Consider the following 14,763-nt stretch of genomic DNA (forward strand, 5'->3'; position numbering starts at 1 on the left):
TAACGCAGTAACGCAGCGTGCTTACGGTAAAGTAACAGTAATCTAATTACCGTTTTTGCAATAGTAATCCCTTACTTTACTCGAAAAAAGTAATCGGATTACAGTAACGCGTAACCCAATCAAGTTACTAAATAAATAATCAAGTTACTAAATGATCAAGTAAGCATCTTGTACAAGCTACTGCCCATCTCTGTTCAGGAATAACTGAGGAGCACAAGAACGAGTTCGAGGTGTTGACTCGGACTCCAAATTCCCCATTTCTCAGTCCAATCAAACATATGTGGACAAACAAGACCAGTCCATGGAGACCACGCTTTGTCCATGCTTTGACGAATCAGGGCTGTTTTGGCAGAAAAAGGGGGAACTTCTTTTGCTCATAATGTTATACACCTGATCGATGTATATTATTGTTACGTTCCCCACACACCCACACAAGGGCAGTATCAGGAGGCCCAGCTAGGGCCGTAACAATTATGTATCAGTTATAAATCGTCATCTGCCACTAAATTCAAGCATTGATTGGGGATCTAATTTTGTGCAATTGTAACTAGGAGTTAAAATGATCGATGCATTAATCTCATTTAAGGTGGTAAAGTACACTTTACTAAGATATTTTGCCAGATTTTCTTAAATTATTTTCTCCTTTGTGACAAGGTTATGACAACTAATGATGCATCAAGGGGGCAGCGTCTACTGTATGCCTCCAGGCAAAAGGGGGACCACCTGCCTGCAGAGTATTAGGCAGGTTGTCATAATCTTATACCTGATTGATGAATAGTTACCGTCAACTCGTTTTTTTGTTGTATTTTTTGTGGTTATTTTTTATTTGTTGTTGGGTTTTTTAATTTCCTTTGGTGTGTTTGCTGAACAGTAGGTGGGTGGAGAATATAAGAATTCAGTAGATGTAACTTACACTACAATTCGCTCCAGCATGCAAATGCTTTCCACTGCGAAGGCACTCACTGTCCTAAATCCATTAGCACTGTTGCCTGCAGTCACGAGTTATCTCTCTCATCGCAGAAGAACTCATCTCCTTTTCTGTAAAAAGGCCAACAAGCCAAGTTTAACATGACTTAAAATTTATGACAGGAGTTCATATCATGTTCATGTCTCCACCTTGTAGGGAGACATTCTTCTACTTACCTGTGGTAAAAAGTATTGGACCATCTACATATTACAGCTATGGGAGCTTAAATTGCACCCCTTTCTAAATCCATAGGCATTAATACGCAGATGGTTTCCCCCTTTGCAGCTATATCCACTTCTACTGTCCTATGAATACTTTCTGCAAGATTTTGGAGTGTGTCTCTTGGAAGTTTGGACGTTCACCCAGAAGAGCATTTGTGAGGTTAGACGCTGATGTTGGGTGAGAGGATCTGGTTTGAAATCTGTTCTAGTTTGTGTCAGGGCTCTGTGCATGCCGGTCAAGTTCTTCCACACTAAACTCATCCAACCATTCCTTTATGAACCTTGCGTTGTGCAATAGGCACAGTGGGAAATAAAAAAAAGGGCCTTTCTCAAACTGTTCCCACAATTTTGGAAGCACAGAATTATCCAAATTGCCTTAGTAAGGGCAGGCATAAAGATTGATTTTGCAGTGTTGGCTCAGAGCAACCCCATACCTCAGGCTTTACAGCTGGCACACTGCAACCAGGCAGGTCCTATTCTCCTGCCATTCACCAAACACAAACTTGTCTATCAGACTGGCAGAGAGAGAAGCATAACTCATCACTCCACAGAACAGGTTTCCTCTGATCCAGAGTCCAGTGGCAGCATGTTTTGCACCACTTTATCCGATATGTTGTGCTTGGAAATGCAAAGCTTACATGCAGCCGTTCAGCCATGGACATGCATGCCATGGAACTCGAGGCTCACAGTTTTTGCTCTGATGTTATTGCCAGATGTTTGGAGCTCTGCAGTTAGTGAGTCAGCAGAGCGTTGGTACTATGTGCCTCAGCACTCAGCGACCCCTCTCTGTGACTTTCATCTGCCACTTTGTAGCTGAGTTGTTATGCTTCCACTTTGCAATAATACCACTTACGGTTGAACATTACATTTCTAGTAGGGAAGAAATTTGAATTTGCTTGTGAAGCTGTTGGGTTTCTAGTGAAGTTCATTGCCAAAAAACAAACTCCAAACATACTTTAGATTCAGACTGGCTGAGTCAGGCTTGTCGAAAGATATAAGCATCTGCTCTCTCTCTCTCTCTCTCTCTCTCTCTCTCTTACATGCATGCACACATACACACAGTCATGTATCCATGACTTCAGATGGCACTGATTTGAATTCATCCAGAGGTTTATTCTGACCTTTACCATACTATCATACTTGGCTAACCTTAACCTTTTCATAATTTTAATATGTGCCTTTAGGCCTAAAATTGAATCATTTACATCACGGAGGCATGTGTCCATGTGATTATGTAGATGGTTTTAGGTTCACAAAACAGACACACACACACAGAGCGAGAGGAAGAGAGAGCGAGTTCATATATTGGATCAATAGAAAGGCATCTTTCAGAAAAGAGGGAGGCTCATGTGGATGGCAGGAAATGCAGAGTTGCATCGCCTCTTTTTTCTACTTCTTCTCTTCCTTTTCTTGCATCTTCTGTTCTGCTCTCCTGTATTGATCCATAAAGGGCTGTTTTTAGCTGCAGCCTCCAGTATCATATTTGACCCTCCTTTTTTTTCTTTCTTTTTCCTTTTTCCTTTAATTTTTTTTATATCTTGTTTTTGGGTCACAGAATTTTTACCCCTAGGTCTGATCACTTGATCATGAAGTGAAAGTGAATGTTTTTCTCTGTGTTTTAAGTAGGTATTAACTCCTTCTCATTAATCACAGTAAATAAAGGCGGATTTGCAAATAATGTAATAGTCCATATCTTCTTGGGTGTTTCTTGAATTGTGTCATCTTTCTGCGGTGAACGTGCGTCGTCTTTAGGGAGGTTGTTAGCAGTAAGCATGTTCAAGGTGGATTGTTGTGGGCGTACTCTTTGTTCTCCTGGGAAGTGATAAACATTGCAGTCAAACTCATCAACACACCACTTGGACTTGGACAGAAGGGGAAATTGGGTTGGAGTAAAAGTACTGAGTTCATGACGGTATTCCCTTGATACCAGAAAACTGCTGGTTAATAAGAAAACTTTACATTAGGAGTGTTGCGCTGGTGTTTCAGCCATTCTGTGCTGACAGATATGCAAGAGCTTGGACTAACGGCGCTGTGTTTGTCCATCTCACTCTTACCTTCTGAGCTCCAGTGTGCAGTTTCATTTGAGTGGGCTTCTACTTGGCTATTTTCAGTGTCTCCTGGGAGCAGTCGGACTACCCCTCTACCTGGAACAGGATCAAGAGGCTATCCATCACACAAGCCCAGCTACTAAACCAGCCTTCGCAAAGTGCTAAGCCAGCAGTTTCTGAGAAAAGGGCATGTAAGAATCTGTCTTTTATTTGTGTTTTGACAAAAATGCAAGGTAAGCATAAATGCGTTACATTCCCTGAGGTTAAACAGCTTACCCCTGTTGGGTGTTTCTTTTCGTGCAGACCCACTCAATGATGAAAAATACAAAGTGGACACACTCAGCTAGTGTGCTTGAGACGCTTATACTTTTACATGATTTTGGATTTTTTTTTTTCATTATTGTTCAAGTCATTTCCTGTTTTAATCTGTAGTTGTAAGCCTTCCTACACTTCAGGCAATAGTTTCTGAGGCTTTGGTGCTGTTTCCAGCTCCCACCACTGTGTTGAGAGAACACAGTTCATACTTGCACATGTGCCGACCTCAATATTTGAAACTTATCATGCTATGTGTAATATGAGCATATACTATTGTAATTGTATATACACACACACACCAACTACTTTGTTAGTGTGGGTACATCTGCTTAAAAACACACCAGGCAGACTCACCAAAATTAAACAAAGGAAAAGGAAAAAAACTGCCTGGTCTGAAGGATCTCAATTTCTGTGGCAATATTCAGATAGTAAGGCCAGAATTTGGTGTAAACAACATGAAAAAATGGAGTCATCATGCCTTGTATCAGCCATTCAGGCCACTGGTGCTGTTATAATATTCTGGAGGATATTTTCTTGGCAAAACATTCATGTCAATCCACTACATTACTAATATGTTAACTGAAAATTCCCAGTTACCCCAATTGTCTGAATCTTTCTATGTGTGCTCGCTATATTTAAAAAAATGTTTTAATGTTTAGAATTATTAAATATCATTAAATTAAATAAATTCACGGTCAATTCACACTGCCCAAGCACGTCTCATGCTAAATAGGAAGTCTTATTGTTACGGCTGAGCAGCTGGTGTGTTTGAGGAGCAGACCCAAAAGCAGACGCACAGGAAACAAAACTGAAGTGTAACAAAAAGCGAGATGTTTATTTAGGCTGATAGCAAAACATAGAAAACAAAAGGACTTAAGGAACTAAGTCAAAGAACAAAAGCTAAACCAAACTGCAAACAGTTAGAGCTAGACATGAAAACTATGACAAAAGTATGAACATGAACAGGGGCGTGAAGACATGAAAACTATCCATAGACATTAAGCGAGATTAAATAGACGACTGAACAATGAACAAAGAGAAACAGAGGACTTAAATACGCAGAAGGTTAATGAGGGAAGTGGAAACACATGGGGAACAGAGCTGACACAAATGAACATGATGCCACAGGGAGATACAAAACTGCACACACTGAACATGGAGACACAAGACTTTCAAAATAAAACAGGAAACATGGAGGGACATAAACTGGGACACGCAAGCTTGACACAAGAGACAGAAAGAGGGAGTGAGGGAGAACGAGAGAGAGGGGAAGATTTAAACACAGGGGATATGGGAAAGAAGGAACAAGACATGACGGGCTACAGAAACACATGGACACACACGATAGACCAGGGACACATGTAAGCAGGACGGGCAGACGAGACACCTTTCCCAGACTACATGGAAACAAATATAATTAAACATACAGCCACAGTAAAGAATAACTAAAAACGAACTAATAAAAACTATATTTTACCTTGGAGTGTGTGGATAAGACCAACCTATGCTGACTCCACACTCTGTTCTAAAACCCTTAAGTTAGAGGACATACTAACGTCCACACTCAGACATGGCTGTTCAAATAATGAGACTGAGATGCAGCAGATGGCAGGTGTGACCCATGATGCTTGTAGTGTACTTTTTGTATGCCAAGGCATTCATATCAATCATGAAAAACCACTTCTTCATGATGAGGCATTCTCCTCCACATCATGGCCCTTTCCTTTATAAGGATGCCCTTTATTACTGCTCTAACATCCATATCACCGAGGCCATCTATGGGGTTTGGGGTTGCCCAGTTAGGCACACATGCACACACTGAAGACTCACACCCTTATTAATGCGTGTCCTTGCACAAACATTGTTGGGGCAAACCAGGCATAAAATAACATAGTTTGCATTCATAGGGAGAGCTAGTCAGTCTGCCAGAGTTTGTTTGTGTCTTTGAAAAGTCTGTGAGTCTGACAAAAGAGTACCCAGTTTGTTATGTTAATTTAAAGTCTTTCAGGAGCTCAAATGGTTGTCTCAGCTAATGTTTTAATTTGACATCTCAGTAGAGCAGCAGAATAAAAATTATGACACTGGGCTAAGAGAAGAGGGAGAGGGAAGAGGACAGAGAGAGAGAGAGAGTAAAAGACATGATGAGACCTCATTAAGGCTATAACGAAGTGTGTGTGCACGCTCATGTTCCAGTACGTGCCAACGCACTGGGCATGATCCAGTCATTTTTGTGTGTGTCTGCGTCAGTGTGTGCAGATCTAAGGAGCCCCAGGGAGGGTTAAGTAGGGAAACAGAAGAGATTGAGGTGGGGAATTCTCATCAAAAGCTTCCAAATCAGGAAAGGTGTCGACAAGAGCCACCCTGCAAAGGGACAGAGGGGAGCGGAGGCAAAGGAGGGGAGTGTGTGTGTGTGTGTGGTTGTCGGGGATTCTGGTGAAAGACAGAAGAGTCATGTGTCTGAGATAAGGGTGGCAGCTATCCTTATAGAGAGAAAGGCGGAATACAAAAGTAGGAGGAACGGGAGTTACTTAAGATTACTGATAATAGTGGTGAAGGGGAGGTGGAGGTGTATTCATACAGAAACACGTCACAATGCGGATGCTCCACCCAACAACAGGTCATTTTGTTGGGTGGGGGTTTGGTGATGAAGGCAGGGTGAGGTGGTTGGGGTGGGTCCTTGGAGGCATTCCTGTGGTAATGAGCTGTTAGTCTCGGAGGAAGATGAGCTCTATTCTAGGAACACTGAGCTGCTATTCTGAGGTTTAATCTGGCTGGTTCACCTTCTGATGCTGCTCAGCACAGATACACCCCCTCCCCCCACCCTCCCCCTTTGACAACCACCATAATGTAAGGAGATCTTTGAGTTTAGCTTCAAGAATCAAATCAGGTGTGACAATCCTGCTTCATGTGACTTCTTACAAACTGCTAAAAGGTCCAAGTTTAGGGCATTTAGAGAGATTTTCCATCAGGTCTGCAGGAGGGCAGCAGGGCAGTAGGTCGAGGTCAGAAAGTCAGATGAGGAGGGTGGGGGGAGGGAGAGTTGGAGTCTGAAATTTATCTAAAAGCGGTATACCACTGATTATAAATCAATGATATCAACCACAGGCTTTTTGTAGTGAATTTAAAGCTCCTTCCAAACAGAAATCCCTACTTTCATTTAATTGTTTGCAGCTTTATAGTGCTCTGACTCAAAGCTCAAATTAAAAATATTAATATTGTTTTGTTTTTATAAAGCCAGTTTTGCCTGTAAAATGCTGGTATTCCTCTAGGTTACCCTCACTGGCTGTAACTATAATTGCAACACACTTCAGGAGCAAGATAAAATCAAAACAAAAACCCAGAGCAACATATCCCAGCTGGCTGTAATGGCTGAAGGTGACAGCCATCTAGTTACTGTCAACTAAACAGTCGGCTGCTGCTTGTTTGATGTGTGTAATTAAAATGGCAAACACAGTGGAAACACTGGTGCATAATGTCTTAATGTAATAACTTACATAAAGGTAGTTTAATGGAATTGACACCTATCATAAATGATGATAAAAGATGTTTTGACTCTTGTATCATAAACAGTGACATCTTGTGAGATTATGCAATGAAATGTGAATACCTTAGAGTTGGAGGTCTCCTCTAGCAAAGGAAGACCCAAGCAATGGAAACGCTTAATAGAAAAAAAAAAGTAAAGGTGGATTTATTAATTTATTAAAAAAAAAGAGCCTAATTAACTCAAAATAGGAAGCCACTGACAATGCAACCACGGGAAATCTAACAAAACAACCAGAAGATAAGACAAGATAAACACAGGTGGGGGGCAGGAGCTAAAAACCTCAAAAAGACAAGAAAAAAGCAAAACGGGATGTAATTAAATGTAACACTGTAGCCTGACATTCAACAATAGGACAGTGAAAAGGGAACGTTGTCACATGCTGGGTCTCCGACCCAGCACTCTGAGTTTTCTTTGTATTTTTTGATATGTTATTAGTTTGTATTATTTCCTATTTTGCCTTTAGTTTAGGCAGTTATTGGTTATTGTTCCTGGGTTTTCTATGTTTTGGGGTTTGGTATTTATTCATCACGTGTTGGGTCTGTTGAGTTGTGTTGTCATGTTTAGTTGTTAGTATTTCCTGTTTTATTTTGACAATGTCATGTGTTCTTTGTTCATTGTATTTAGCTTTCTCTCCTGGTCCTGTCATTAGGTTTATGTCTGTCAGCTGTTCCCCCATGTGTCCCCACTTCCCCTGATCACCTCATGTCTGTATTTAAGCCTTTTGTTTTCTTCATGCCATTGTCGGTTCGTCTGTTTATCTCACCAGGGTCACAGTTTTAGTCATGGTCTTAGCCTGTTTACCTCACCTCAGTCATAGTTCTAGTTTTCATCTGTTATGTATTATTAGTCTTAGTCATGGTCTTTGTTTATTATTTTTCCACCACAGTCATAGTTTAGGTTTTGGTCTCAGTACCATTTAGTATTTTGTTTCTTAGTGTTTTGCCTGTTTGTTTTTGGTCTCTTGGTTCATTTCCCTGCCGTCATCGCATTAAAGGTTCACCTTTCTGTTAATCATTACAATTCCTCGTCATCATCTGCTTTTGGGTCCTGTTTCCACACACATCGGCGCACCCCGCCGTGACAAACGTAGATGGAAATAAGGGAACAGGAGCACAACAAAACCAGCATTTATATACGAGGGCCATAACATTCTGTGATTTCCATGCTGCTGTATTGCATTCTGATAAGTTTCCCAAAACTAGCTTGTTCTCAAAGTCTAAATATTGACTCAGTTTCTGCTTTCTTTAATATTTCTCTCATGAGTTTAAAGTTTCAATACATAATGGCTGTAATTATTTTTTTAAATATGAAATATTAAAGGTACACTCAGTCGTTTTTAAGGTTATTTTATGAGCGAAAATGCTGTACTCAAATATATATATTGAACATTGTGTAATTACACCTTCCAGAAACCTGATCCAATATCACCAACCTGAGTAATTAATCAGTTCAAAATACATATGAGTGGGTTTGTGGAAGTTTGCATGTTGCTCCTCTATCTTGAATAAGGTGAGCGAGATGGACGTGGTATTTCTGCCAAATCTTGTTATATGTGTGCAGTAGAGATCAGATACATATATATAATATTATTGCAGTTGCGTACTGTCACCAGGTTAGACATGCAACCCTTCTGTCTCGGGACAGTTGATATTAAGCCAGTTAAACAAGAACAACAGCTGGTTATAAGCTAACATTATGCCAGCTGATGTTAGGCTCAAGCATGATAAACAGTTTGTTTACATTTTCACATAATATGAGAGTTTATTTCCAAAAATGTCCACAAATGTCACATCCACTTCAAGGAACGTTTAATTAGCTGAGGCTAATAGTGGCATAAACAGCAGCACTTACTGACAGAGAAGTTAAAGATATCAACAACTCACCTGAGTATCCATGTCATCGGATATAAATGAGCTTCACTGATTCATCGTCTCGTACTGGACTCCATTCACAAAGTTTTACAGCCTCTTCTAGAATAAGTCGATGTGGACATCTGGTATATAGACAGCTCACAGTGGGCTGACAGCGTACACTCACTGAAGATGAACGGTGACCAGAGTTTTTGAGGTCATTCAGGTGTAAAAACTTAAAATGCTGCAAAATATTTTATTGGCACATATCTGGAGTTTTTTTTTTTTCATTTTTATTTCCTGATTTATTGCTAGTGAGACCATTATGCTTGCTGATTTTGACATCACCTCATGTGTCGATCTTGGCGCGTCAGCCATGGGATGCAAATCTTGATTTGGTGACTGTGAGACGAGCGAAGCGACCATTGCGGTAGTTATACTGGGACCTTAAAAGTTGATATGTTGTTGAAATATGTAAAAATAAAGTGAGCACAAAAACATGCTTGGATTGTGCATGTGAATTGGAAAGGATACGAAAATAAACCTCAGCTGACAGCAATCTGCAAAATACTGACGTCTAGCAATGCATCTTTAAATATGAGCAAATAAGCTGCATTTAGAGAACTGTGAACTTTAATTTTTCTTATTCTTCATCCATCCATGTATTCATGGGTCCAGGTCTGGGTTGCAGAGGCAGCATTCAAAGCAAAATGCGTAGACTTGCCTTACTGTAGCCTTTTCTTACAGATCCTCTGGTAGGAAACCAAAATATTCCCAAGCCCCTAGACCGACATGATCTCTACAGCATACCAAATATGCTGCTTATTATTTTTTAATTATTAAGCTATGAAAGACTTTTTAGATTTTGAAACAAAGACTGGTCTGGCAGATATTGTGAAGTGAAACAGTTGTAAGAGTTGTGGTCATCCATTTACTCAGTGCAGATGGGGAGTATTTTTCTTACTTCCCGACTGCATCAGATGGGAAAAAGGCACAGAAGGAATGTCTAAAGCAACTAAATCAGACAGTCATTCTTACAGATCATTTTCTATCTGGTTAGGATGGCATAATCTTTGTAGCTGTAGCAGAAAGTACAAAATAAACTTGAGGTAATGGACTACTAAGAATGCACCTGGATTGACAGAAAGAACAAAGCAGAACAGGTATTCTTATTGCAATCTTCTGCTCCTTAAAATGGTTAAAAGAGAAAAGTGCACTTTAGTTGATTGAAATGAGTTTTTTTGTTTTTGTTCCACAGTGTGGCAGTGTGACCTGGTGACACACTGAGCTGTCAGGATCGATTGTGGCTCCTCCGAGCCGGCGGTAGAGACCAGGCCTGGCATTTTTGCATTGGCGTGCTGTGTCTGGTCAACCATTTCTTCCCAGAAAGCCCACAGCCACAGTGACGCATCGTTCATCAAGTGGAGCTGCAGCAAACACTACTCAGACACACTTCATCTATGCAGACACAATCACGCATAAACACAAACATTTTACACAATTTGCTGGGCTGGAAGCCTGAACCTTCACACCTACAGATTGTGCAGCAGAGGGATAAACTCTCCACCTGCGTGTCACTCCCTCTACTTCCCTCAGCTGTGTATCTGTTTTTCCTCCCTCTCCCTATGTTAAGTGCCAAGTGAAGACAGCTCCACTGCAGTATCTGACCCAACCTGGCAGAGGTGACGTTGGATAATAAAACCACTGTTCCTGCCAGAAAGACAAGAGGAGATAAAGGAGGGAGGTAAAGACAAAGAGAGTGAGGCAGAGTGGGAAAGAAATAAGAGCAAGAAGGAGAAGGGAAAATCACTGGGGACACGCAGGAGATGGAAAATTTTGACTGGGAATTTGAAGAGGTTGAAATATAAACTAAACAAAAATATAGTTTAGTGTTGACATTGTTTGAATGAAGTTGCAGGTACAACGCTATGTATTTTCTCTCTCTCTCTCCCAACCCTCAGTCTCTCTGTCACTGCCATCTCCAGCGCCAGGGTGTTGGTGCAGAGGCTAAATCAATCACGATTGGCTCTCCTGCTGCACATTGTGCTGACATAGGATGTGTACTTTTTTCCACATCACCATAGGACACCCAAGAAAGGGACAAACAGAGAAGACACACTGTTAAAAAAAGGAATGAAAGCACAAACATTGGTTAAACATCAGTCTATTGATTTAATTGATAGTAAAAGATAAAATGTTACTTAATATAAGTTACTGCAGTATTAAATAGCCAGAACTGCTAGTCATACAGTACAGACAAGTTCTGTGAAGATTTGTACAATAGTCTGTGTGTGTGTGTGTGTGTGTGTGTGTGTGTGTGTGTGTGTGTGTGTGTGTGTGTGTGTGTGTGTGTGTGTGTGTGTTGGTGTTTTGGAGTGTGTAAAGCCAAGAGAGACTAGAAAGAGAGCGCTACTGCAAGTGAGAGAACCAAGATAGGCCAGCGATCAACAGGGTGTGTGTGTGTGTGTGTGTGTGTGTGTGTGTGTGTGTGTGTGTGTCAGAAAGGCTTGGGTAAATTGCTGCTCTGTATTGTACTTGTTTTTATTTATTAGCGTGAGAGCACATTGTGTGTATCTAGTGTATACGAAGTGTGCCATTTCTATAATTATGAAACTAAAATCTGTCTCTGGTCCACTTTTGACCTCTGACCTCTACCCCAACTATGTCATATCTTGATGTGCTAGAAAAGATGGTTGACACGCCTGAAACTCCTAAGATCGTGCCAGTCCCCAGTCTTAAACCTTTTAAATCACAGCATAAACATGAACTAAGACTAGTTCTTGCTCATCTAAAGATTTTTTTAATCTAACAAATACAGATTTATATAAAAAAAGAGTCCTCACTTTAACTTTTAATTGTACTATAATGTTTTTTCTAGAATGGACATCTAGTGTGACGGTGATTATTTTCTCCTCTTTTGCTCAAGTACCTATAGGCTGGTCTGTTTCAAAGACATCCATCTACTGACTGAAAGGTCATGTTTTTCAAAGCTTCTGAGCACCCTACCTCTTGTAAGAGGGCCGGTGTTAATGGAAAATTACAGTTCAACTTGAGTTTCGTTCCCGTTATTGTAGCTATTCGGACTCATGTCTGGGTTGATAAATGTGTTGGTTGGAAAATGAAGTCAACACAGAAGTTACAGCTCCTTGAACAGCCACTTGTGTTGCAGTGTGACGTGCCCCTACAGTCTATAGATGCTAACAGCTTGTTAGTTAGGCTTGCATGCATTGACTGATAAGCTGGTTTCATTATAGTGGAAACATTATATAGTAATAACATGAAGCACTTTATGGCAAGATTGCAAAATAGTTATTTTAGTAAAATAAAACAACTATTGTCATTGTTTTGCTGCAGTAAAATTGCAGTACAACAATGAAAATGCAAACAAGGGCTTCATGTGCGCTGGTTGTTTTGCAGCCATAGAGCAATGTTGTCATCATCAGTTAACTTAATTACTTATTAATGTTGCAAATTATAAAATGTTGGCATTATGTCATGTGTTTGTAGGAAAACCTGTGGGTGAAGTCACAGTGCATTCTCCCCCACTCTTAAAGTGGGGTTGCGCTGAAAGTGATGCATAAACAGTTGTTGATTTTGATGTATCACCTCCTCCTGGTCATATTCTAGTATTCCTCCTTTGATTTTTACAATTTTTCCACTGTAGCTGTGCATCAGTGGTGAGTACAGGGAATATGATGGAGAATAATAAAACTCAAAGGATCTGCAAAGACAAAATGTTCACATTTTCTTCTGGAAGGCTATTTTGTGCTGTGTGTGTGTGTGTGTGCAGTGATGGGTTGTAATATTGACTTATTGCATTAGATGGTCTCTGTGCTTCATGCTTGCACTCTAACTTCACCCTCAGAGAAATAACGGGATCAGATCAGACTGAACACACAAACTAAAGCGCACACCCACCCACACGCATGCAAACGCACACAGTAATGGTTGTGTGAACACAAAATGTTTTGGCTCTTGCATTGCTGTTGTGCTTCTGGGGTTTTGTGTTCTTAGTATTGTATAAAATTGCCATTTCTGTCCGTCTGTTTGCAAGCCTGTCGGTCTTTCTTTGTCCATTTGTCAGCCCGCAATCCTTCCTGTCTCTCTCATGGAAAGCTTTTAGAAGCGCCAAAGCTCTGAGATCCAGCAGGCACAGTTTTGAGGGCCGTGTGAGGGATTAGGGCTCGCTCTCTGCCAGTGGTGTGAGTGGAGCGGCTGAGCAGTTGGCAGCACAACTGAAGTGAAGGGAGGAGGGAGTGGAAAGAAAGGGAAAGTGGAAGGGTGGGGTGCTCCGAGCCAAGCAGGTGGGAGCAGGGTGTGAGGACAGATAAAGAGGAGAAAGAAAAGTTGTCAGGCAAGAGAGGGGAGAAAAAACATTCATACGTGCATTCATCAAAGTCATCTGTGAGCCTCTGCTTCCTGCTCTAAGCCCCTGATGCTATCCCATTGCCACTGTGCAGTGTGTATGTGTGTGGCGTGCAGTCTCTAAATTCTCTAGAGGCACACATGACAGACAGACGGACTGTGTCTAATATATAGGAAATGGAGCCAAATATTGCTCAGATTTATGAGAATGGACTATTTCTATTTTTCCCTCAGTGTGTGTGTGAGAGAGCGAGAGACTGAATCTAAGATTGCTCTTTCCAACCTCACTGAGCTATCTATGTTCCCACAGGCAATTGCAGCAAAAGCACACACCTGCGCATCAGTACCAGAGCACGACTACACAGTTTAAAGTGAGAACCTTCGGGATTTCACTCATAGTAGATTTAATAACTTGTGTGGTTATTATTGTAGTAACAGCTTGAGTTGCTACTTTGTCATTAATCTCCATAAACAGATATCTGAGCATGAATATGCCAAATCTGCAGAGTTTTGGTAAAGAACTTCCCAATATGTATGCAAGTGAACCGTTTTTGTGTAGATTAAAAGAGGTATGGCATGCTGAAATGCAATCTAAAAAGCCATCAGCTATTGTCTGACACTGATTTTTTTTCTCATCATCCTTTTCTAATTTACCTGCATTCATAAACGATGCCCGGAACAGGAAATCTTGGAACAGATCTTTACTGGCTTCAGTATAAGCCCAGAATTGCTGCATGGCATCGTCTCCAGATGCTAATTAATCAGACTAGCCAGTGGGTTCCCAGATTGCTCATTCATAAACCATACGCATAGCAAAGAATTAGCCTCCAAAAGTAAAGCCAATGTGGACGAGAACCTGTTTTTTTCTCTAAATGGCCGGCAGGGCCAACTTTTATGAGGAAATGAACATACTGCTAACTTGATTTGTGACCTTATTGACTGTCCTGATGAGATAATGGTCTCAGTTGCTAGTTTCACTTTGAATACAACGTGTTATTAATTTTCTAAATAATAGTTAAGAAGTAAAATAGCAAACCATGGTAGGCTAACATATGGTTGCCAGTTTGCTACCTTCTAAATATGCAGTCCCCTCCTTGAATCATCACGTTAACGTGGTGGAGGGATTTGCATGTCCAGTGATCACAGGAGATATGTTGTGTGGGTCAATCTGCCCCTGGTCGGATCTCCCAAGGCAAACTGGTTCTGGGTGAGGATTCAAGAGTGACCCGCTGCACAGAATAGAGTCACTGTGGTTCCGGTCTGGAGCCAGGCATGGGGTAGGGAATTGAGGGTGAGGGTCTGGTGGCTGGGCCTTACTCCCAAGCAACCCAAAGCAACTGCATGCATCTGCCCTGCTGTGCACCCACCACCCACAGGTGGGGCTGTAGGGATTTCGTTAGGGCTTTCTGTGAAATACAACCGAAGAGCGACTGCAGAGAATTTGAAAAAGAAG

Source organism: Aulonocara stuartgranti (assembly GCF_965226115.1).
Source record: "Aulonocara stuartgranti genome assembly, chromosome: 23".
NCBI classification, from domain to species: domain Eukaryota; kingdom Metazoa; phylum Chordata; class Actinopteri; order Cichliformes; family Cichlidae; genus Aulonocara; species Aulonocara stuartgranti.